This window comes from Zosterops lateralis (assembly GCF_965231275.1).
Source record: "Zosterops lateralis genome assembly, chromosome: 4".
NCBI lineage: Eukaryota > Metazoa > Chordata > Aves > Passeriformes > Zosteropidae > Zosterops > Zosterops lateralis.
Genome location: NC_139765.1, coordinates 74,276,650 through 74,299,043, shown reverse-complemented (window position 1 = coordinate 74,299,043; position 22,394 = coordinate 74,276,650). Strand labels below are relative to the sequence as shown.

The 22,394-nt window shown below is 48.1% G+C and overlaps 2 long non-coding RNA genes across 3 annotated transcripts in view; both read right to left on the bottom strand.

The window, feature by feature from the left end:
- Window positions 1-16,677, bottom strand: part of LOC310908363 — a 31,459-nt gene extending 14,782 nt beyond the window's left edge. The window contains exons 1-3 of one of the 2 annotated variants that reach the window (XR_014589841.1): window positions 16,580-16,677; window positions 16,401-16,474; window positions 16,218-16,323 (exon numbers count right to left, since the gene is read on the bottom strand). This is a non-coding gene — a long non-coding RNA (uncharacterized lncRNA). Of the gene's footprint in view, window positions 1-16,217; window positions 16,324-16,400; window positions 16,475-16,549 lie in introns of both variants that reach the window. The other variant, XR_014589842.1, reaches the window with a different exon arrangement.
- On the bottom strand, window positions 6,769-7,308 carry LOC310908270. Its single transcript, XR_014589823.1, has 2 exons — window positions 7,219-7,308; window positions 6,769-6,929 (listed from the first exon to the last, which is right to left on the bottom strand). It is a non-coding gene; the product is annotated as an uncharacterized lncRNA (long non-coding RNA).
- Window positions 16,678-22,394: the final 5,717 nt, after the last annotated feature.

Below are 22,394 nucleotides of genomic sequence, written 5' to 3'. Positions count from 1 at the left end.
GGGTGCAAGAGCTCCTGAAACCCTGCAGCTGCTGGGGCATATGACTAGCAGGGTTGGGCAGGGCAGCAGACCAAAAATGCCCCTCAGAGCTCCTGCCATGTGGCACAAGGAACCCCTCTGCGTGTCAGAAAGCTGCCACCAAATTTCCTGGAACTGCAGGATTGACACAGCCAGAATCACGAAAGAGAAAACTGGGGGCAAATCTTTTGGAGGACAGAATTCTTTTTAAAGAAGCACCGCACACCAGTATCTACTCTATTCTTAAGAGGCTTCTGTAGGCTTGTAGGGTGTCTGGGGTCTCCTGAAGCATGGCGTGACCCCCTGCTGGCCATTGCACCCTGCTTTCCACTCCATCCCTGTATGTGCCATCAGCCAGACCCCAGTTCATGCCATCCATGTCCCACACACTCAGGGGACCTCTCCACTGGCTTTTCCCTTGACAGAGCCATTGCTGGTGCAGTTCTGTGCAGGTTCTGTGCTGCAGCCCAATACGACAAGGCAGGGCTTCCTGAATGTCAGTTGGGGTGGCAGAGACCTCGCTGATTTTGAGGCAGATAGACAGCACTGGGGGTCATGGCAGCCATCACAGGTGGCAGAGCTGATCAGCAAGAGCCTCAAGAAGCAGAGGTCAGAGTGCTCATGGAGCACTTTGTCTCCATGTGGATATGCAGAGCAACTTCCTCAGGCTGAAGAGGTATGGGATGGCAATTTTGGAGAGACAAGGTGAGCCCACCGTGACCCTGCAAGAGCTACCCCCACGCTGGGGCCCAGCCCTGCCCACAGAACTTGCCCCACGCTATTGCTCTCATTCCCCAGAGCTGCCTGTGGCCACGGTCTTTGCGCACAGCCCCAGGCTAGAGCGGCTGCTGCCTGTTTGCCACGCCAGCGGCTTCCACCCCAATCCCATCAGCGTGGCCTGGCTGCGGGACGGCCAGGAGGTGCCTCCGGGCCCGGCGTTTAACAGCAGCCCCATCCTGCCCAAGGCTGACCTCACCCACCAGCTCTGCAGTGTCCTGGCCATGGCCCCCCGTGCTGGGCACAGCTGTGTCAGCCGTGTGAGCCACCAGAGCCTGGGTGCCCGCAGCCTTCTCATCCCGTGGGGTAGGTTCCATTCAGACATGGGGTGCAGGCTGCAGATGACAGCCACTGGCCCTGTGAGGGGCAGCACCTGATGGGCGCTGTCACTCTCACACAGTCGCCCTCTTCCCTCCCTGTCCCAGCAAAGCACAGCACATCCCCTACCATCAGCATCACCATTGCGGTGCTGCTTCTTGTGGCCACAGCCTCTGCTTGGGTATTTTGGTGGCGGAAGCACAGGTGAGCTCTCCCTCCCATCACCTGCGGTAAGATTTATGGGCATGTAGGTCAGTGCAGGGGTTGCAGCAGCAGCAGCAGCTCTGTAGGGGTTAAGCCCCTGAGTGCCATCAGAGCTCACACATAGCCTTTGCAGGAAGGGTAATGAGGGTGCATGAGAGAGCCAAGAATTTATCATGTGAGGCCTGTTTGCCCACAGAGCAACAACTCTTCTACTCTCTCGTGGAGTGCCCGGAACCCCCATCCCCTCTCTAGATCACTGACCCCTGCCCTGCTCTTTGGACCACCCCCGTGCCCTTAGACCATTGGTTCCTGATCCCTATTTAGGCCCGTGCACAGCACATGGCCAGGTCTTTCTGTCCCCCTGAACCCTCTGGTGTGCTGGAACAAACCTTGCCGGAATTTATCATAACAACAGTCCCTTCTTGCCTCTCTTTGCTGAGCCTAGCCACGGCATGTGTGATGTGAGTCTGACTGCTTAGCTCAAATCCTCCGCGAGTGGCTTTTCCACAGGAGATGTTTATGGGGCTCTAGGTAGCAGCTCCACCATGCAAAAAGCACACTGCTAGAGATCTTTGTCTCGGCTCCAGCTCTGCAACAATTCAGCTGATTTGAATATCATCACTAAGTCCACTCCAGAGTCAATATCCCAGCCGCACCGTCCTTTTCAGCTGCAGCCCTAGAGTCCCCATCCCTGCCCCACAGTCACTATGCCAGCCCTTTCATCATTTCACCATGCACCTCTCAGTTCCTTTCTCAGCTCTGCGGTTTCTTTCCATTACCACTCACAATTGCAGCCCCACAGTGATTTCAGCAGCAGCCCTACAGTGGCTATCACAGGCCCAGACAATATCTGTGCAAGCCTGGGATTTCTGGTGCAATCTTCCATTCCCCTTTTCAGGTCTAGTGATCCTGTTCCATTTTCAGTCACAATAGGCAGTGCAAACATCAATATCACAGGCCTACAGAGATTTCAGCACACAAATCCTACAGTCTTTACACCCGTCCTATAGTTCCTATGCCATTAACAATGTCTATCCCACCCTCTGGTGATTTCAAGTGGAGTTCTAGAAAGCCCTTCCCAGCCCCAGTGGTTATAGCTCTTAACCCACAAGCTTTATTTCACGGCCAGCTGGGTTCTTCTTCATCCAGCCCTACGTGTGTGTTTCTCCACCTCCACAGCCTGAATCTTGTCCTGCTTTAAATAGGCAGGATCTTCATCTTGGCACCAGCCCGGTAACAATTCAGCTCTGAGCCCTACAGTGTCTATGCTCACCCTGCAGTCAATATCCCAGCCCCACTGTGATTTCAGCCCCAGCCCTTTAGTGCCACACCCAGAGCCAGGCAATATCCCAGCAGCGCCAGCTTCTAAGGAGCCATCTTAGAGCAATCCCTTTTCATCTGTACACCCCTCTCCTCCCAATTTCAGCCTCAAGACCCAGCCCCAACATCAATATCACAGGCCTACAATGATTTCAGCACAGCAATGATACAGGCTCTATGTCAGCCCTGGAGTTTCTATGGCCTTGGCAGTCTCTATGCCACCGCTGCAGCGATTTCAGCTGGAGCCCTGCAGAGTCCCCTTCCCAGCCCCAGTGATTTCAGCTCTCGACCCGCAAGCTTTATTTCAAGTCCAGCACAGTTCTTCCAGCTCTGCGTGCGTTTTTCTGCCTGTCTCTGCCAGGTGTAGCTGCTGCAGGTTGAGACAACAGGGTCCTTTTTTTGTCTCTAGTTGTGCGGTTTCAGCTTTAGCTCTAGAAATGGTATTCCACCTCCATCCCATTAATCTTTATTCCATTACCAACCCCTGGGCACATGTCCCATTTCACAGTCGCTTCCCTGGTCTACATTCACTATCCCCTTTGAACAGTGACTGCAATTGCAGCACTGCAGTGCCCAGTGATTTCAGCTTCCATCCCACAAGCTTTATTTCACTGCCAGCTCTTCTATTCCACTTCTGTCTCCACATCTTCCCAGCAGTGGCACAAAATGCTGCTTCTGGTTCTCAGAGTATGATTTTTTTATTTTTGCTCTAGCTCTGTGTTGTTTCAGCTCAGCTCCTGTTCCCATATTCAAGCCTCAACCTGCTAATCCTTACTGCAGCAACAGCTCTCCAGTCCCTACCCCAGCCCTTACAGTGATTTCAGCTCCAGCCCGCAGTTCCCGTCCTGGCTCCATATTCCCCAGAGCAGCCCCCCAGGGGTTTTACCCCAAAGCCTACCATCTTTGTGTCTCCTCCAGCTCTGCTGTCTCAGCTCCAGCTCCTCAGCTTCCCACTGCCTGCAGCTAAAACTGCTACTGCTTCTCACTGCAGCCCGGGGCTGTTGATAAAGCCACAAGTCAGTCATTGTCATCACTTCAATGTCTTTAGGAGTTGTATCACCCACTCTCCTGGGTTCTCAACCTTGGGGACACTTGAAGCCCGAAGGCCAACATGTATCTCCCTCCTTCCCCTGGGTCTCAGGCCAGCACTTGTCCGAAAGCCCTCCAGCTCCCCCAGGCAGCACCAGGGGCTGGAAAGAGCCACTGGGCCCCTGCTCCCTCATCCCAAAAGGTGTCCACGGGTTGGTTCTCGGGGCCTGGAGCCCTCCGAGCCCCCATAGCCTCAGCCTCTGCTGGGTACCACGGGGCAAGGGCTGGTAACCCCGCCCCGGCATCTCTTGCAGGCCCTGAGCTGCAGCTCCATCCCCTTCTCCCGTGGGGAGAACCCTCCAGCCCCAGCATTTCCACTGTTCCACACTGTTTTGGGCCTGCCTCTAGTGCCAAGGGCTTTATTCCACATCCTGGGGCTTTCTGTCTCTACTGGGCTCACAACTGCTGTTTCAGCCCTAGCCCTACAACCTTTACTGAATTAACATCAGATATTTAGGAAAAAAAAAAAAAAAAAAAAAAAAAAAAAAAAACAAAAAAAAAAACACGAGCCAAAAATAGTGCATTGAAACAAGCAAAATAATGAAAAGATGCAATAAATATGAAAAACATAGTTACTTCTAAAAAAAGCAAAATAAAATAAGAAAAAGTGCAAAAACTGCTGCTTTATTTCTGATCCTGTAAACACTGCTTTTAAATCCAGAAACTACAGAAGCGCTTCTCGCCGGGCCCTGGTAGCCGCAGCCGGTCGTCCTGCGCCGCACCAGGCCCCGCACCAGGCCTCCGGCCGCCCTGGGTACGGCTGGCGCCACTGCCCCAGGACACCGCCGGCCCCCAGACACTGGCGCAGGCGGACGCGGGAGTCACGTCCGTGCTCACCCTCGCTCCCCGGGCCGGCAGCTGCGGACATCCCGTCCCGGCGCAGCGGCGCTCCTGCCGATCGACCGCACAGCTCCAAACGCCGCTCCCCGTCCCGCCGCCGGACTGACGCCCCCGGCCCCTCAGGCTGCTATTTATGCCCCAGGGCCGGCCAGCTCAGCCAATCACAAGCGGATGCAGCGCCGGCCCCGCCAATCCCTGTTGAGGAAGCGCCGGCCAGGTGAGCCCAACCAATCACAAGCGGAGGCAGCGCCGGCCCCGCCAATCCCAGCTCGGCTCCGCGAGCGCCCCCCGCCGCTGTCCCCTCACGTCCCCGCTCCCGCCAGGGCCGCCGGATCGGGGCCGGGGGGTTCGGGGCCCGGGCTGAGGGCGCGGCGGCGTTGCGGTCGCGATCGGGACCGGGAGCGCTGCGGGCGGCAGGAGCCGCTCCTGCTCCGCCCGCAGCCGGCGCTGAGGCGGCGTCCTGCCGGGGCTCCGGGCACGAGAGGACGGCGGCGGCGATTTCCTGGTGCCGGCAGGGCTGTTGGGTGAGAGGATCTCAGTGTGAGAGAAGTGACCACCTGAAACACACAAACAATAAGGGATGCTCAGAGCTGCACCAGAAACACTACTGCCCTGACGACACAAATATATGAATTGTAGAAAACACAAACAAATGTGCAGCAAAAAAAAGCCAACTCTTATTACTGCTAGTCCATTTTCCAAATATAATAAAAATAACCCCATCTCCATTCCCCTCAAAAAACTTCCAAAATATACACCCAAAACCCCCCCAACTTAAACACCTGCCTCTAACCAAATAAGCATAAACCCCACATCTTTTAAACTATATAAATTCATTAACCTAATGCATCAAAACCACAGAATTTTTAATCCTTAGTCACCACCATATACACCGATCCATCACTATATACAAAAACAAATCCTATTTTCTATTAATAAAATAACAAAAAAGTCTCAACTTTTAACTACAAAAAAACCATAAAAACACCTAATTAAAAATAAAATAATGTCATTATAAGTAAGCAAAAACTTCAAACAAACTTCCTCCAAAATAAGTATTTTAAATGCCAAAACCCCTCAAATATTTAAAATAACTACTTCAGAAATGCCTTCTGTACATTCCAGACTGATTTTGGGAGCAAAGCAAGGAAAGAAAAAGCACACAGCCCGTTTTAAGAAAACAGTGTTTACTCCTGTGCATTCCCTGTCCAGTGTGTTCAGCCCAAGCACAGACAGACTGCAGCACACAGATCTCCTTTGCTCTTTGTTAGTTTTAGCCAGCTAAAGCAAAGACTTCTTTTTCCCTTTTTCTTCAGACTGTTTAAACCTGCTGCAGACTGGAAAACCCAGAGAAGCACAACAATAAACAAATCAATCCACAAAAATAAAAACAGCACAAATATACTCAAATTAACAGCACCAAAACCAATTATTCCTGACTCAATAAACCCATAATTCCTCAAAACCATCAAAACAAACAGATCCCCTATAAATACACACAAAACCAAAATATCCATTTGACTACAAACAATATCTCCTAAATTATCCAAAACTATAAAACATACACTCTAATCAAGCAGGCTAAATAAACAAACCCCTACAACACCACAAACAATAATGTCATCATAAATATTAAAAAACCCTAAAAAATGAACTACATCACACTGTCTCAAACCCACTAAAACAAACACTAGATGCTCACCACGATAAAAGCCACCAGTAAATAAATAAAAACCTCCCCTATACCTCACACCACAGCCAATTACACCACTGTAAACCTTAGAAAACAAACCCTGGAAAAACACAATATCCCCCAAAAACAATTCAAAACCAAACTCAGTTCAAAAATACTCTGACCATGTGAACTATGAAACCAAACACGAAATAAATACACCACATGTCTCATCACACCGTCTACAAACAGAATAAAGCCACACAATAAATCATTAAAAACCACCAAACAGAAAAAACCAGCTCTACCCAACCTGAATCCCTCCACACAACACACAAAACCCCAATAACACATTTCAGAAGTCTCTCAAGAAGAGCTACTTAGATTAATTCTACCTCAAATACAAACAAACCCACCCATAAAGTTATCCTCACTCAAAAACCTGATTATGTATAATAAATAATACTCCAAAAAGTCACGCAAAATACTACATATCCCCTAAGTACATAATATTGAATAAAAGCCACATAGAAACATCATTATTTATTAAAATTCCAGCTGAAAAGAAAATTCCTCCACTTCAGACACTGACAACAACAGAAGAGGAGTTTCTCCAATCAATTTGAACTCCTTTTGTCTCCATAACTCCTTTTTCTTCTGGGAGCACCGGGGAGGGATTGGTGAGACGAAGCTGAAAAGAAAAAAAACATTCCCCCAATAAACCCAAAGTGGCTTATCTGTTTAGCATAGAAGTTTGTCCCTTGTCGTCCCCCGAGGAAATGCTCCAAACCCAAATGCTCCTGCAGTCTCTTCATGAACCACGGCCAGAACTCAGGATAAATTCCTCATTCTTCACAGCTCGATATCGAATTGAGCTGATGCTCCCCTTTTAAACCGCCCCCGGCTGGAACCGGCCCCTCGTTATCCATCACAGATGCACCTGTGCCTGCTCTGTCCTCTCTACATTAATTCTAATTTACCGGTTTCTCCTCGCTGCCTTCCCCGGGAGCGCCCGGCACGGCTCCAGCGGCGACAGCGAGTGCTGCAGCTCCGGGCACAGCGCCAGCGTGTCCCGCCCGCCCGCCGGCCGGGGGATCGGCAGCGGCCCCGACACCGCCTTGAATGGCCCGCCGAGGAAGCGGCAGTGAGGGCGGACACCGGCCGGGAGCGCCCCGGAACTGGCCCCGGCTCGTTCGGTTCGGCTGAGGGGGGCGACGTTCGGGGAAACTCGGCTGGGTTCGGCTGTTCGGCGATTTCCGTCAGCCGTCGGCTCTTCTCGGCTGTTCGGCAACACTCGGTCATTTTCGTCCCTCCCTGGCTGTGTTCGGTGACGCCGCGACTTACGTCACTTTCACCCCTCCCCACCGCCATCTTTAGAAGGTCAGGCGCAGCGAACCGCGCCGCCATCTTGGTTGTGGCACACTTAAGGACCCCATCAGTGTATACAACAGGCGCCTGACTAAAATGTCTACCCTGAACCCGCCCGCGGCGCGGCTGAACCCACAGCGCGTGTCCCTACACCTGGAAACGCCGCAGAAAATTGTCCTCGGGCGGCGCCGTGGTGGGGATTTTTATGCAGGCACTAAGATAGACACACCACAGGTCCTCTCTGTTTCCTGCCCTTTTGGCCGCCATCTTTAGAAGGTCAAGCGCCGCGAGTTGCGCCGCCATCTTGGTTGTGGCATCCCCCCCAAATGTCCCCCTCGGCTGCTCGCAAAGGCGCCTGACCACATCGCCTGCCCGAACACTGCCCTGGCGCCGCTCAGCCCTCATCCCGTGCCCACGCACCTGCGTACGCCGCGGAAAAATCACTGTCGGGCGGCTCCGTGGTCCAGGTCGCGCGCAGGGAGCCGGCTGCCACGTGTCCGGGGGTCCTCGCATTTTTTCTCGCCTTTTTGGCCATGATCTTTTGGTCCTCGGGCGGCAAAAGTGCCCGTGAGCTCACAGCCCGGGGCTGCTACGGCGGAGAACTGCAGTACCGCTTTTTATCCACGAGATGGCAGCATTGCCGCACAGTTCACAGCCCGGGGCTGCTACGGGCACGGGGGAGAGCTGCAGTACCAAAATTTATCCACACGATGGCAGCATTGCCTCACAGTTCAGAGCCCGGTGCCAGGGAGGGGGGGCTGCAGTACCGCTCTGTGTCCACACGGTGGCAGCGCTGCCGCAGGGAGAGGAGGCAGAAAAGAACGTGGCCAAAATTCCCCTTCCAAACATCCCCGAAAATAAAGGCCCCAAAAGACCCCCAACCATAACAACTACGAGAACCCTGCCATCAACCAAGCCAAAACAAAAATAGCCTTAATTTTATGCTATATTTCCATATTTCTTCTATTTCTTATTAAGATATTTCTATTATCTCATGTATTTATCTAGTATAATTTATCTATTTATATAATCTACCTATTTATATTATTAAAATTTGTTTATTATATCATGTTCATTTTATTAGGTATATTTTACATACTATAATATATGGAACATGTAATAATAGTGTAACTAAAGATATTATTCTTAGATGTTATAGTTGTCTTTTTGTTATGTATATATTTATTTTTTTGTATTTTTATTTTTTTTGGTAGCATTTATTTCTTGATATTTTAAACTATATGACTTCATTAACCTAACAGATCAAAACCAGAGTTAATTAGAATTGAAAGACTGGTTTTCTAAGGGGTAAACACTTAATCTTTATTAAAATAAAAATACATTCTAATAAATAATATAAAAATAATTTAAAAATAATAATATAAAATGAAATAATTTTCTCTTTCTGCGTGCTTTTGGGGGGATTGTTTGTGGGGGCTTTGTTTTGGGGTTTTTTTTGTTTGCTTAGTTTTAGATTTCTTGGATAATAAACAAGGAGGTTCAGAGAGTTATAAAATAAAATGTCTACTTAGTTTTATTGCTATCCCCTAACCCCTAACCCTAACACCTAACCCGCTACCCTGACCCTTGACCCCCTGACCCCCTGACCCTTGACCCCCTGACACCCTGACTCCTGACCCCTGGCCCCTGACCTTTGACCCCTGACCTATGGCCTCTTGACCTTTGACCTCTGACCTATGTCCCCTGACCTATGACCTTTGACCCTTGACCTATGGCCCCTGACCTTTGACCTATGACCTTTGACCCAGGACCCCTGACCTTTGACCCTTGACCTTTGACCTATGACCCCTGACCTTTGACCTATGACCCCTGACCTTTGACCCTCGACCTATGACCTATGACCCCTGACCTTTGACCTATGACCCCTGACCTTTGACCCTTGACCTTTGACCTATGACCCCTGACCTTTGACCCTTGACCTTTGACCTATGACCCCTGACCTTTGACCCTTGACCTATGACCTATGACCCCTGACCTTTGACCTATGACCCTTGACCCCTGACCTTTGACCTTTGACCTATGACCCGTGACCTTTGACCTTTGACCCGTGACCTTTGACCCGTGACCTTTGACCCTTGACCTTTGACCTATGACCCCTGACCTTTGACCTATGACCCCTGACCTTTGACCTATGACCCCTGACCTTTGACCCTTGACCTATGACCCCTGACCTTTGACCTATTACCCCTGACCTATGACCTTTGACCTATGACCCCTGACCTATGACCTTTGACCTATGACCCCTGACCCTTGACCTATGACCCCTGACCTTTGACCCTTGACCCCTGACCTTTGACCCTTGACCCTTGACCTTTGACCCTTGACCCCTGACCTTTGACCTATGACCCCTGACCTTTGACCCATGACCCCTGACCTATGACCTTTGACCTATGACCCCTGACCTTTGACCTATGACCCCTGACCTCTGACCTATGACCCCCTGACCTTTGACCTTTGACCCCTGACCTATGACCCCTGACCTATGACCCTTGACCCCTGACATATGACCTTTGAACTATAACCCCTGACTTACAACCTTTAACCTATGACCCCCTGACCCCCGGCCTTTGACCCTGACCCCCTGACCTTTGACCGTAATGCATTCTGAACCCTAAAATCAACCCCACATGTAACCCTATATGTAAATGTAACCCTGCATAATTAATTGGGTGGTTTGAATATTTAATTAGATCACCAGCATAATTAATTGAGTGATTTGCATATGTGTAGGTAATTAATTAGGTTATTTGCATAGGGTGATTAATTATTCAACTGGCTAATTGGGTCATTAGTGGTCCAGGTGGGAGTGGGGGGGTGTGGTGATTAAGCAGTCATCTATAATCAGCTGCTCCCAGCTGGAGGACTAATTAGGGGGGCATACATTATGTATACCCTGTGTATAGGGGGGCTATAGGGTGTATGTATAAATAAAAAAAGAATAAAATTAATAAGTCTGGTGCAGTGGTAGGAATTTTCATGCGGCCAGGGAACAAATATTTTTATTTATTTAAAGTTTTTTTTAATATTTGTTCCCTGGCCGCATGAAAATTCCTACCACTGCACCAGAGTTAGAAATAAAGTTAAACTTTATTTCTAACTTTAAATTACAAAGAAAGAGAAAGAGAGAAACAGAGAAAAAACAGAGAGAGAGAGCGAAACAGACAGAGAAACAAAGCAAAAAAGAGTCAGAGCAACAGAGAAACACAGTGAGTTAGAGCGAAAGAGAGACTTGGAGAGAAACAGAGTTGTTAGAGTGGAAGTAAAAGAGAAACAGCATTAGAGTGAAACTGAGACAGAGTGAGCGTGAGAGAAACAGAGAAACAGACAGAGACTGAAAGAGAAACAGAGTTACACTGAAATAGAGTTACAGCGAAACACAGGGAAAGAGAAACAGAGCTAGAGAGAAACACAGAATGAAAGCAAAGGAGAAACAGCTAGAAATAGAACAACAGAGGAAAATAAAGAGTTAAGAGAGAAAGAAGCAGAGTGAGAGAGAAAAGGAAATAGCATGAAGATATAGAGAGGAAAATAAATAGACTTACCTGGAAGTAGGGAAATAGAGTGAAGGAAAGCAAGAAATAGAGTGAGAGAAAATGACTCAATGACACCAAATGAAGACAGGAGCCAAAGGGGGGCAGAGGGGGCAGGAGGGAATCTTAATTAAGGTGGATTCAACTACTATTGAATGAACATTTTTATTTACACTTCAGCAAAACACATGGAAACAACATATACAAATGCAAGTACAGATACAACCCATAGACACGCTGATAAAAGTACAGCTTCGTACAGAGCAAAACATGGAAACACGGCAGCAAATGCAAATACGGAACAATACAGGGAACCGCAAGCCAAATACACATTGAGACAATAGAACAGTTTTTCTGCTTCTGAAACATCCATTATATCTCATTTTATTGGTACAGGAAATGCAAAACAAAAGCAGCAGATGTAAAATAGAACAGTCATCCACCACACGCACCTCCTTCAGCTTGCACACAAACCCACCCTCGCTCTCACCTCAAAGCACCTCCCAACAACCCCCAATCATCAACACACACTCGCAGCACTCCTCGGGAACGTGGTTCCCGGGAGCCTCAACACAAACCGGCCTGCCTGACGAAAACCCCGGTCCCTAGGCCGTCGGCACCCAAGCTTTGGCGATGAACATGGCCTCGCAGACCGGCCGGGACCGAGGAAAAAAAAACCCAGCCGGGGGGGAAAATTAAAAAAACCCCCCCAGCTGGGGATTTTTTATTCTAAATTTAAAATGTGTTGAAAAACCTGAAAGGCAAAAGTCACGCACACAAGGTTACAACCAGTCAAACCAGTCAGCACACACACAGGCAAACACAAGCAAACACAGACAACTCTCATATACACACAGTCACTCTTCAGCGTACATGGTAGATTCCAGGAAACTTGTAGCATCAGCAAGCACAGAGATGCTAATCCTCCTCAGGGACCTGGAAGACAACAAGAGGTGGTCAACAAGGGCTTATCTGACAGCAAGTTATCCCCACTCCAGGCCCATATCTCCTATGCCCAAAACTCCACAGAAAAGAGGTGAACTGTGAAGTTTTACAACTGTTCTACCTCACTAAGACTACGTGCCAGGGCAGGGCAGCTCATACATAAGTGGCATAAGATAGCCTGATACAACATAGACACATACAATAGGATACAGCATAAGCCAGCATAGTCACATACAACATATTCAGATACAATGTAGGCACATACAATATAAACCAACATAGTGAGATGCAATAGACTCAGATACAATGTATGCACACACAATATAAGCCGACACTGAGAGACGCAATATTGGCGCATTCAACATTGGCACATACAACGTGAGCAGAGACAGGTGGAATACAAGTGCTGACTTCAGATAACTCTGAAAGATACTGCAGGCACGTGAGGGGAATCTAATACTCTCCCTATAAAAGTCCAAGAGAATGGCATCTGAAAAGGCGGCGCTACCGAAGCTGAGAATGAAAACGGATGAAAACGCTCAAGTGTCCGTGTGCCGGCCTCAAAAAGTCAAAATGTAACGAGGCCGGAATAAGGATGATCCGGGAAAGTACGCGAGGAGAATACGGCCGATGTGGGCCGGAATGATGCAGATAAAGCGTCTGGATGTAACAAAGGCCTATCACACAGAAGACAAGGGACACAAACAACACAATGCAGATGCAGACAACACAGCAGACACAACTTGAAACTGCCAAGCAGCTTCACCTTATGGACCCAAGACTCCTAGCACAAGATGAGCCACAGGCTGATGACACCAAAGGAAAGAAAGCTTTAAGGCAATAGCACGTGATGATGAAACGGAACTCCTTACAAGAACTAGCGCCTAAGTTGTTAATACGATGCTCGAGAAGCTGGGTAGGCCGAGAGAAGGAAGCGATGACTGCCGGGGGACCGTGGCGATAGCTCTGGACCCGAAGGCGACCTCCTCGGGTAAAAACGTCCACGAGGATGTTGAGACTCAAAGACAGATGACGGCGCAAAACACGCGAGGACGCGGAACTGCCCTGCCCGGCAAAGCCTCCGGTGAGGCCGAGGTGAAACCCTCTCCCGTTACTTCCGAGGGGCCCGTCCCACTAGGGCCCTCTCCTCTAAGCTGACTTTGAATTGCCTCCTTTTGCAAAGCTTTTTCCCCTTATCTTTCACAAGATGAGTGGACAAAAATCCATCTTCAATGGAAAAGAACACATCCACTTCAGTGCTGCCATATCCAGTCTTGGGCTCTGCACCTCATGGTACCTAAGACAACAAAACAGAAAATGTGACAATTGCCTGACAGAAAAAGTAATCCCCAGGCCTCCCCTGCACCGCTACCCCGGCTCACCTCAGATCATCATTTGACTCCTGAGGCTGCCCGGAGGGTACCTGCAAAAGGAAAAGGTACACATTTAGCATGCTGTTACACACCGCTCACCTGAGTCATCCTGTCAAAATGTCAACTCACCTGCTTGCCCCTCTTCCCTGGTATGCGTAGGGCCGCAGCAGCTCCCACAAAGAAACAAGGCAAAAAGCAGGCTGAGTTACTGTGAAAACACAATTGCTCCAGTCTGGCAGAACTCTGAAACATGTATATCTTAAACTTGTACCCACCAAGCTGCTGGGATCCAGGACTGGAACACCTTGCAAGTGGACCACCTAAAAAAAAAACCCCAAAAAAACTCAACAGTGTATGCTTAGAGTTGCACCAGAAATTGAGACCTGAGCAACAACTGCTTCCATCCACCAGTCAACACTCACCCTGTCTGCTTCACCTGGAGTGCCAATATCATATGTTATCTCCTAAAAATAAAGACAAAGAACAATGAAATACACCTCAACGTCAAGTTACTGCTGGTAATACTGTGCATGGGGAGAATGAGACCTGTTAAGGGGTTGAAAGGAAAAAAAAAAAAAAAGGCACCACAGTGTTCACAGCTTTCTCCATTCAGGTTTTTTAATTTTGCAGAAAACACAGAGGTTTTTTACTAACTGCACTCTCAATTATATCCAGACATCCAATGGACATGGAGGTCATTTTTCTACTCAGGGTAAGAAAGAGAATGGAGAAAAAAAAAAAAAACAACAAAAAACAACCCCAAAGAAAACATAAGTTAATGGTTTCTGTGTAGAAGTCCACCGGAAGGGTGGTCAGTGCTCAGAGAATGGGAGTCTCCTGGAAAACAGAGAATGCTTGGTCTTTTTTCATGCTATCCTTTATCTTTTTCATATTAAAGCATGGCACAAATGAATTTAGTGTTCTTTGATGTCAGTCTTTTCCTGGTTTTTCTCTCCTTTAGGGTCAAACTTCCACATACTCTGGGTAAGAAATAGTATTTAAAAAAGGAACAAAGAAAACATGAAAAAATAAAAATTAAAAAAAAACTGAATAAAAATAAAAAGTTTTTAAAAATTAAAAATACAAAAAATAAAAACATAGAAATAAAATAAAAATCTAAAAAAAAATCTAAAAGTAATGTTAAAAAAAGTTAAAAATTAAAAATAAATATAAAGTCTTTTAAAGAACACAAAACAACAGCTGGACTGGGATGAGGCCTTCCAGGGGCTTTGCTTCCTACTGGCTCCATCCTTTTTTACCAACTACCTGCAAGACGAAAAACAACAAGGATAAAGTTTCAAACAGGATGTCCTTGGTTGAGGCACTTCAAAATAAGATTTTTAACAAAAAGTCAGCCAAAAAAAGAGAGTCTGAAAATCAAGATATAAGCCTCACAGCTATTTAAAAACAAAACAAAACAAAAAAGCTGTCACTGGTGTGCATAACTTGCCAGCCCCTCATGGTTTGAAGTCCTTAGCATTTATTTTTACCAAGTTGACAACTAAAGCCTTGTAGAAAGGTTAAAAACAAAATCCTGGACAAAACCAGGCATTTTCCCAAGCCCCCTCAGTGTGGAGCTGTGTCAGCCCCAAGTGTTTGGTCCCCCAGCCCAGCCCAGAGCAGGCTCCAGCTGCTCCCCGGGGTGGGGTTACCAAGGGACTCACTTGTTTGGAGCTGTAAATGCAGGCGCCCTGCACTGGAGTGCCAGTAACTGTGAAATATGGGACTCTCATCATCAACAGTGACTGACCTTCCCTGGGGAGCCCCCTCACCCAGGATGGGGCACTCTGCCATGGATTTAATCCATCTGCACCTGAAACAAAGTCAGGACAAAAGTCAAAGTGCTGCAAGATAACTTGACAGCTCCAGACAATTTGTGTCAATCTAGGAATACCCTCTACAGCCCAACTACACCCCACATGACAAATTTCAAGCCCCCAGGACTTGTCCTATTCCCCCCACACCCAGACTGAGCAACAAGGCAGAGCAGCTCCAGGACAAACACACCAACACCCGTGACACAGGACAAAAGGGGGGACACAACAGGGACAGAAATATCTGGGCAAGAAGAATGACCCTGAGGACCGAGACAACTCGCAATGAGATGACCGAGGTCAGACCGATTGGGAGCTGACCAGGCTCAGAGAACCCTGCAGGAAGAAGATGCCAACGGGATCACTCATCCCAAGAAACGCAGGGATGGATGCCTGAGAATCCTATGGTCAGAATCCTCCACTCAGCTGTGCACTTTTAGAAGACCTAACCTGCCAGAATGGATCACAGCAGTGCACAGCTGTGGATACAGCTCAGAACAAGACCTGGAAAGGCATCAGAGTGGATGGTTGTGAAGAGAGATGGATAAGGCACCAGCCTGGATGGTTGTGAAGAGAGATGGATCCTGATGTGTCTGAGCACCCGCGTCAAGGGTTTGATGCCTGGCCTGGTATCAGCACCAGGAACAGGGAGATGCTAAGAACGATGCCTGGGGTTTCTAACAGATCCCTCAAAGGGATAACACAACAGACACAGAGCGCACAACAGACAAGTGACACGACCTTGCCCTGGGACTGCTCGGCCCTACACATCTCAGCACTGGGATCAAAAATGAGACTTTTCCCTTTACACAGCCTAAGGGGTCACATCTTGGACATCCCCATCTCCAAACCTGATTTAAAAACCCCTCCTGGTGACCCCTGAACCCACACCCCACTTTCATCCCCTCTGTGGCTCCCAGCTCTCCACTTATCTCTCAGACATCTGGAGATGCAAATCCACGTCAGGTACAAAAAAAGGCCACCTCTCCCTCAGGGAAATTCCTGCTGTCACTGGGCTGTTATCTCACACTCAGCTACAATAAAGGAAAGCAAATGTGACCGTGTGATCTCAGCAGCACATTGGCCAAAAACCAGCAATTCTGCTACTCACCACCTCCTAAGCACACCCAGGTCCTCAGGCCCTGTGCTCCAGCTGTGCTCAGACACCAACACTGCGGGGTGTGCCTGGGTTAAGAGCAGACAAGGTGATGTGGCACTGCTGAAACTTGAGCAGAGCCTCCCTCCTCCTCCCTGACACACCTCAACTCCTCGGCTGTTACCAAAGCCCACCTGGATGGCCCCTTCAAATGGAGAAGGTCAAGGCTTCACCATAGAGTCCTGTAATGCTCCCACTGTCTGGTTGGTGAGGGGAGCTCGGCATCGTGTGAGTGCAACACCTAAAACACACAGCACTGGACGCTCAGCGTTCCACCAGCAAGTGAGGCTAGAGCAATAGTAACTGCCTCTGTCCACTGATCACTGCTCACCTCGTACACTTCACCTTGACTGCAGAGACCCAGCTTCGCCTCCTAAAAACAAAGACAAAGAGCAGTGCTGTAACATGGCCACCATTTACACTCCCCTGCAAACACAAACAGTGACTGACCTTCTCAGGGGAGCCCCCTCACACAGGATGGGGTGCTCTGCCATGGATGTAATCCATCTGCATCTGAAACAAAGTCAGGACAAAAGTCAAAGTGCTGCAGGATCACTTGACAGCTCCAGACACTTTGTGTCACCCTCACTGTTTTTACTCCTGAGGGGTCCATCCCACAAGGGCCCTCTCCTCTCTAAGGTAACTTTAAATTGCCTCCTGGCACTGAAAAGGTTTTTTCCCTTCTCCCAACCACCAGCCCCAGCAACTTAACTTTTGAATATGAGTGGACAAAATCCATCCTGGGCAGAAATGAACGTGTTGGCTCCGTGGATTTGAAGACGTTCTCTCAGTGCTGCCATATCCAAACTCCAGCTGTGCACCTCCTCACACTACCTGGAACCACAGAACAGAAAATGTGACTATTTCACTCCAGAAGAGTCACCCCCGGGGCTCCTCTGCACTCCTGTCCCGGCGCCCCCTCAGATCTCCCCCCACTCCAGAGGCTGCCCAGAGTGAACCCAGCAAAAGGAAAAGGGACACACTGAGCACAGCACTCACCTCTGGGCCACCTGCCCAAGTGCCAATGCACCCACTCCCTCTATTCCCTGGCACACCTGGGGCAGCAGAAGCACCTGCAAAGAAACAAAAAAGGAAAAATTATGTTGAGTTACTATGAAACAGCAACCTCCCTGCTCTGCCTGAAGCACAGCACAAGTGAACCTTGATGTTGCACCCATCTACCCTCCTCTGGCATCCTGGGCCAGCACATCTGCCAAGGAAACCACCCAAAATAAATAAATAAATAAAAACAGTGAATGCTTAGAGTAGAACCAGAAGTGAGACTTCAGCAAAAGCAACTGCTTCTGTCCACCATCACTGCTCACCTTGTCCACTTCACCTTGACTGCAGAGATCCAGCCTTACCTCCTAAAAACAAAGACAAAGAGCAGTGCTGTAAAATGGCCACCATTTACACCTCCCCTGCAAACGCAAACAGTGACTGACCTTCTCAGGGGAGCCCCCTCACCCGGGATGGGGCACTCTGCCATGGATTGAATCCATCTGCATCTGAAACAAATTCAGGACAAGAGTCAAAGTGCTGCAGGAGGACTCGACAGCTCCAGACACTTTGTGTCAATCCAGGAATACCCTCCACAGCCCAACTACACCCCACATGACAAATTACAAGTACCCAAGACTTGTCCCATTCCCCCCACACCCAGACTGAGCAACAAGGCAGAGCAGCTCCAGGACAAACACACCAACACCCGTGACACAGGACAGGACAAAAGGGAGGACACAACAGGGACAGAAATCTCTCAGCAAGAAGAATGACCCTGAGGACCGAGAGAACTCGCAATGAGATGACCGAGGTAAGACTGATGGGGAGCTGACCAGGCTCAGAGAACCCTGCAGGAAGAAGATGCCAACGGGATCACTGATCCCAAGAAACGCAGGGATGGATGCCTGAGAATCCTACGGTCAGAATCATCTACCTGTCTCTGCATTCTGACAAGACCTAATCCACCTGAATGGATCACAGCAGTGCACAGCTGTGGATACAGCTCAGAACAAGACCGGGAAAGGCATCAGACTGGACACTTGTGAAGAGAGATGGATCCTGATGTGTGTCTGAGCACCTGAGTCAAAGTTCAATGATATCAGTGCCTGGCCAAGGAACAAGGAGATGTTAAGAACAATGCCTGGGGTCTCCAAAAGACCCCTTGAAGGGTTAAGGCAAAAGACACACAAAACAAAACACACAACAGAGACAGAGTGCACAACAGACAAGTGACACGACGTGCCCTGGGACTGCTCTGCCCTGCACACCTCAGCACTGTGAGACCTTCCCTTCACGCGCCCTAAAGGGGTCACAGCTTGGACATCCCCATCTCCAAACCTGATCCAAAAATCCCTCCCGGTGACTCCCAACCCACACCCCACTTTCACCCCCTCTGTGGCTTTGAGCCCTTCACTTATCTCTGGGATGTCCAGGGATGAGAATCCACATCAGATGCCAAGGAAGGCTGTCTCTGCCTCAGGGAAATTCCTGCTGTCTCAGTCAGGTGCCATAAAGAAAACCAAACATCCACGGATGATCTCAGCAGGGCTGTTGGGTGAGAGGATCTCAGTGTGAGACAAGTGACCACCTGAAACACACAAACAATAAGGGATGCTCAGAGTTGCACCAGAAACACCACTGCCCTGACCACACAAATATATCAATTTTAGAAAACACAAACAAAAGTCCAGCAAAAAAAAGCCAACTCTTATTATTCCTAGTCCGTCTTCCAAATATAAAAAAAATAACCCCTATATCCATTCTCCTCAAAAAACCTCCAAAATACATACTCAGAACCCCCCAATTTAAAGACCTGCCTCTAACCAAAGAAGCATAAAACCCACATCTTTTAAACTATAAAAACTCATTAAGCTAACACATCAAAACCACAGAATTTTAGATCCTTAATCAACACCAGCACACCATATACACCAATCCCATCTCTACATACCAAATCAAAACCCATTTTCTATTACTAACATAACAAAAAATTCACAACCTTTAACTGCAATAAAAACTGAAAACACCTAATTAGAAATAAAATAATTTCATTATAACTAAGCAAAAACTTCAAACAAACTTCCTCCAAAATAAACATTTTATCCACCAAAAAAACCTCAAACATTTAAAATAACTACTTCAAAAATGCCTTCTGTACCTTCCAGACTGATTTTGAGAGCTAAGCAAGGAAAGAAAAAGCACGCAGCCTGTTTTAAGAAAACAGTGTTCACTCCTGTGCATTCCCTGTCCAGTGTATTCAGCCCAAGCACAGACAGACTGCAGCACACAGATCTCCTTTGCTCTTAGTTAGTTTTAGCCAGCTAAAGAAAAGCCTTTTTTTTTCCCTTTTTCTTCTGACTGTTTAAACCTGCTGCAGACTGAAAAACCCAGAGAAGCACAACAATAAACAAATCAATCAACAAAAATAAAAATAGCACAAATACGCTTAAACTAACAGCACCAAAAACAATTATTCCTAACTCAATGAACCCATAATTCCTCAAAACCATCAAAACAAACAGACCACCTATAAATACACACAAAACCAAAAGACCCATTAGACTACAAACAGTATCCCCTAAATTATCCAAAACTATAAAACATATACCATAGCCAAGCAGGCTAAATAAACAAACCCCAATAACACAAAAAAAAAAATCATTTAATTGTAAATATTAAGAAACCCTAAAAAATTAACTACATCACACTGTCTCAAACCCACTAAAACAAACACTAGATGCTCCCTATGATAAAAGCCACCTGACTTATTTATTTATTATTTATTTTATTTTATTTCTTAAATAAATAAACCTTCCCCTATACCTCACACCACAGCCTATTACACCACTGTAAACCTTACAAAATAAACCCTGGAAAAACACAATATCCCCCCAAAAACAATTCAACAACGAAACTCAGTTCAAAAATACTCTGACCATGTGAACTATGAATTCTAACATGAATTAAATACACCACACATCCCTCACCATCCACCACCTACGAAGAGAATAAAGCCACACAATAAATCACTAAAAACCACCAAACAGAAAAAACCAGCCCTACCCAACCTGAATCCCTCCATACAACACACAAAACCCCAATAACACGTTTCAGGAGTCCCTCAAAAAGAGCTACTTAAACTAGTTCTACCTCAAATACAAACAAACCCACCCATAAAGTTATCGTCACTCAAAAACCAAATTATATATAACAAATAATACTCCAAAAAGTCACACAAAATACTACATATCCCCTAAGTACATAATATTAAATAAAAGCCACACAAAAGTGCCACTATTCATTAAAATTCCAGGTAAAGAGAAAACTCCCCCACTTTAAACACAGACAACAACAGAAAAGGAGTTCCTTCAATCAATTTGAACTCCTTTTATCTCCATAACTCCTTTTTCTTCTGGGAGCACCGGGGAGGGATTGGTGAGACGAAGCTGAAAAGGTAAAAAGTCCCCCCAATAAACCCAAACTGGCTTATCTGTTTAGCATACAAGTTTGTCCCTCGTCGCGTCCTGAAGTAAAACCCCAAATCCAAGTGCTCCTGCAGTCTCTTCATGAAGCAGAGCCACAACCTAAATACAAATTTCTCACTCCTCACAGCTCCATACTCAACTGAGCTGAGGCTCCCCTTTTAAATTTCCCCTGGCTGGAACCGCCCCCTCATTATCCATCACAGCTCCACCTGTGCTGCTCTGTCCCCCCTCACTGTTCCCAGCTCCACCTGGGGCTGCTCTCTCCCCTCCCCATCCTGTGGCATCTCTCACCTGCAGCTGCTGCCACTCCGAGGCTGAGGGCAGAGGGGACTTGCTGTTCATTCCCAGGACGGTTCATTGTCTGCATCTGACACGATGGGGCACCGGGCTTCCCTTGCTGTGGATAAGGACCCCTCTTCTCCTGCAGGTGCCCGAGGCTGAAACTGGGATTCCACCTCTGAAAGTACCTATGCCTGAGGTTCATAATTCCTAAGGAAATTCCCCAGAAATCGTTACCCTTCATTTACAAATATTCCTTTGGAATCACTCCTGACTTGTCCTTCTGTGGAAGCGTTTCAAACGTTCATTGGAGAGCTCAGGAGCCGAGTTGGCTTGTTTATGACTTGGTTGACAAGCCCAGACAAAACCCAAACACCGAGAACCCCGGCACTGCCCGGCCCCGCCCCGTGAACTGCCCGGCTCCGCCCCCGGCTCCGCCCCCGGCTCCGCCCCCGGCTCCGCCCCCGGCTCCGCCCCCGGCTCCGCCCCCGGCTCCGCCCCCGGCTCCGCCCCCGGCTCCGCCCCCGGCTCCGCCCCCGGCTCCGCCCCCGGCTCCGCCCCCGGCTCCGCCCCCGGCTCCGCCCCCGGCTCCGCCCCCGGCTCCGCCCCCGGCTCCGCCCCCGGCTCCGCCCCCGGCTCCGCCCCCGGCTCCGCCCCCGGCTCCGCCCCCGGCTCCGCCCCCGGCTCCGCCCCCGGCTCCGCCCCCGGCTCCGCCCCCGGCTCCGCCCCCGGCTCCGCCCCCGGCTCCGCCCCCGGCTCCGCCCCCGGCTCCGCCCCCGGCTCCGCCCCCGGCTCCGCCCCCGGCTCCGCCCGGCCCGGGATGGGGGCGGGACCAAACTTCCACATACTCGGGGGAAAAAAAGAGTAAGAAAAAAAAAAAGGAACAATGAAAACATGAAAAAAATTATTATAAAATAAAAAAATAAAAAAAAAAAAAAAAATTAAAAAAACCTCAAAAGTTAATAAAAAAGTAAAAAAAGAAAATAAATAAAATCTAAAATAAATTTAAAATATAATTTAAAAATTTAAAAATACAAAATAAATAACATGAATGTAAAAACTGAAATATCCATAAATTAAAAAAAAAATAGAAGTCATTAAGATTTTAAATAGTAATAAAGAAAAATTTGAAAATTTTAAAAATAAATAATACACTAAAAATATAAAAATTAAAGAAATAAAC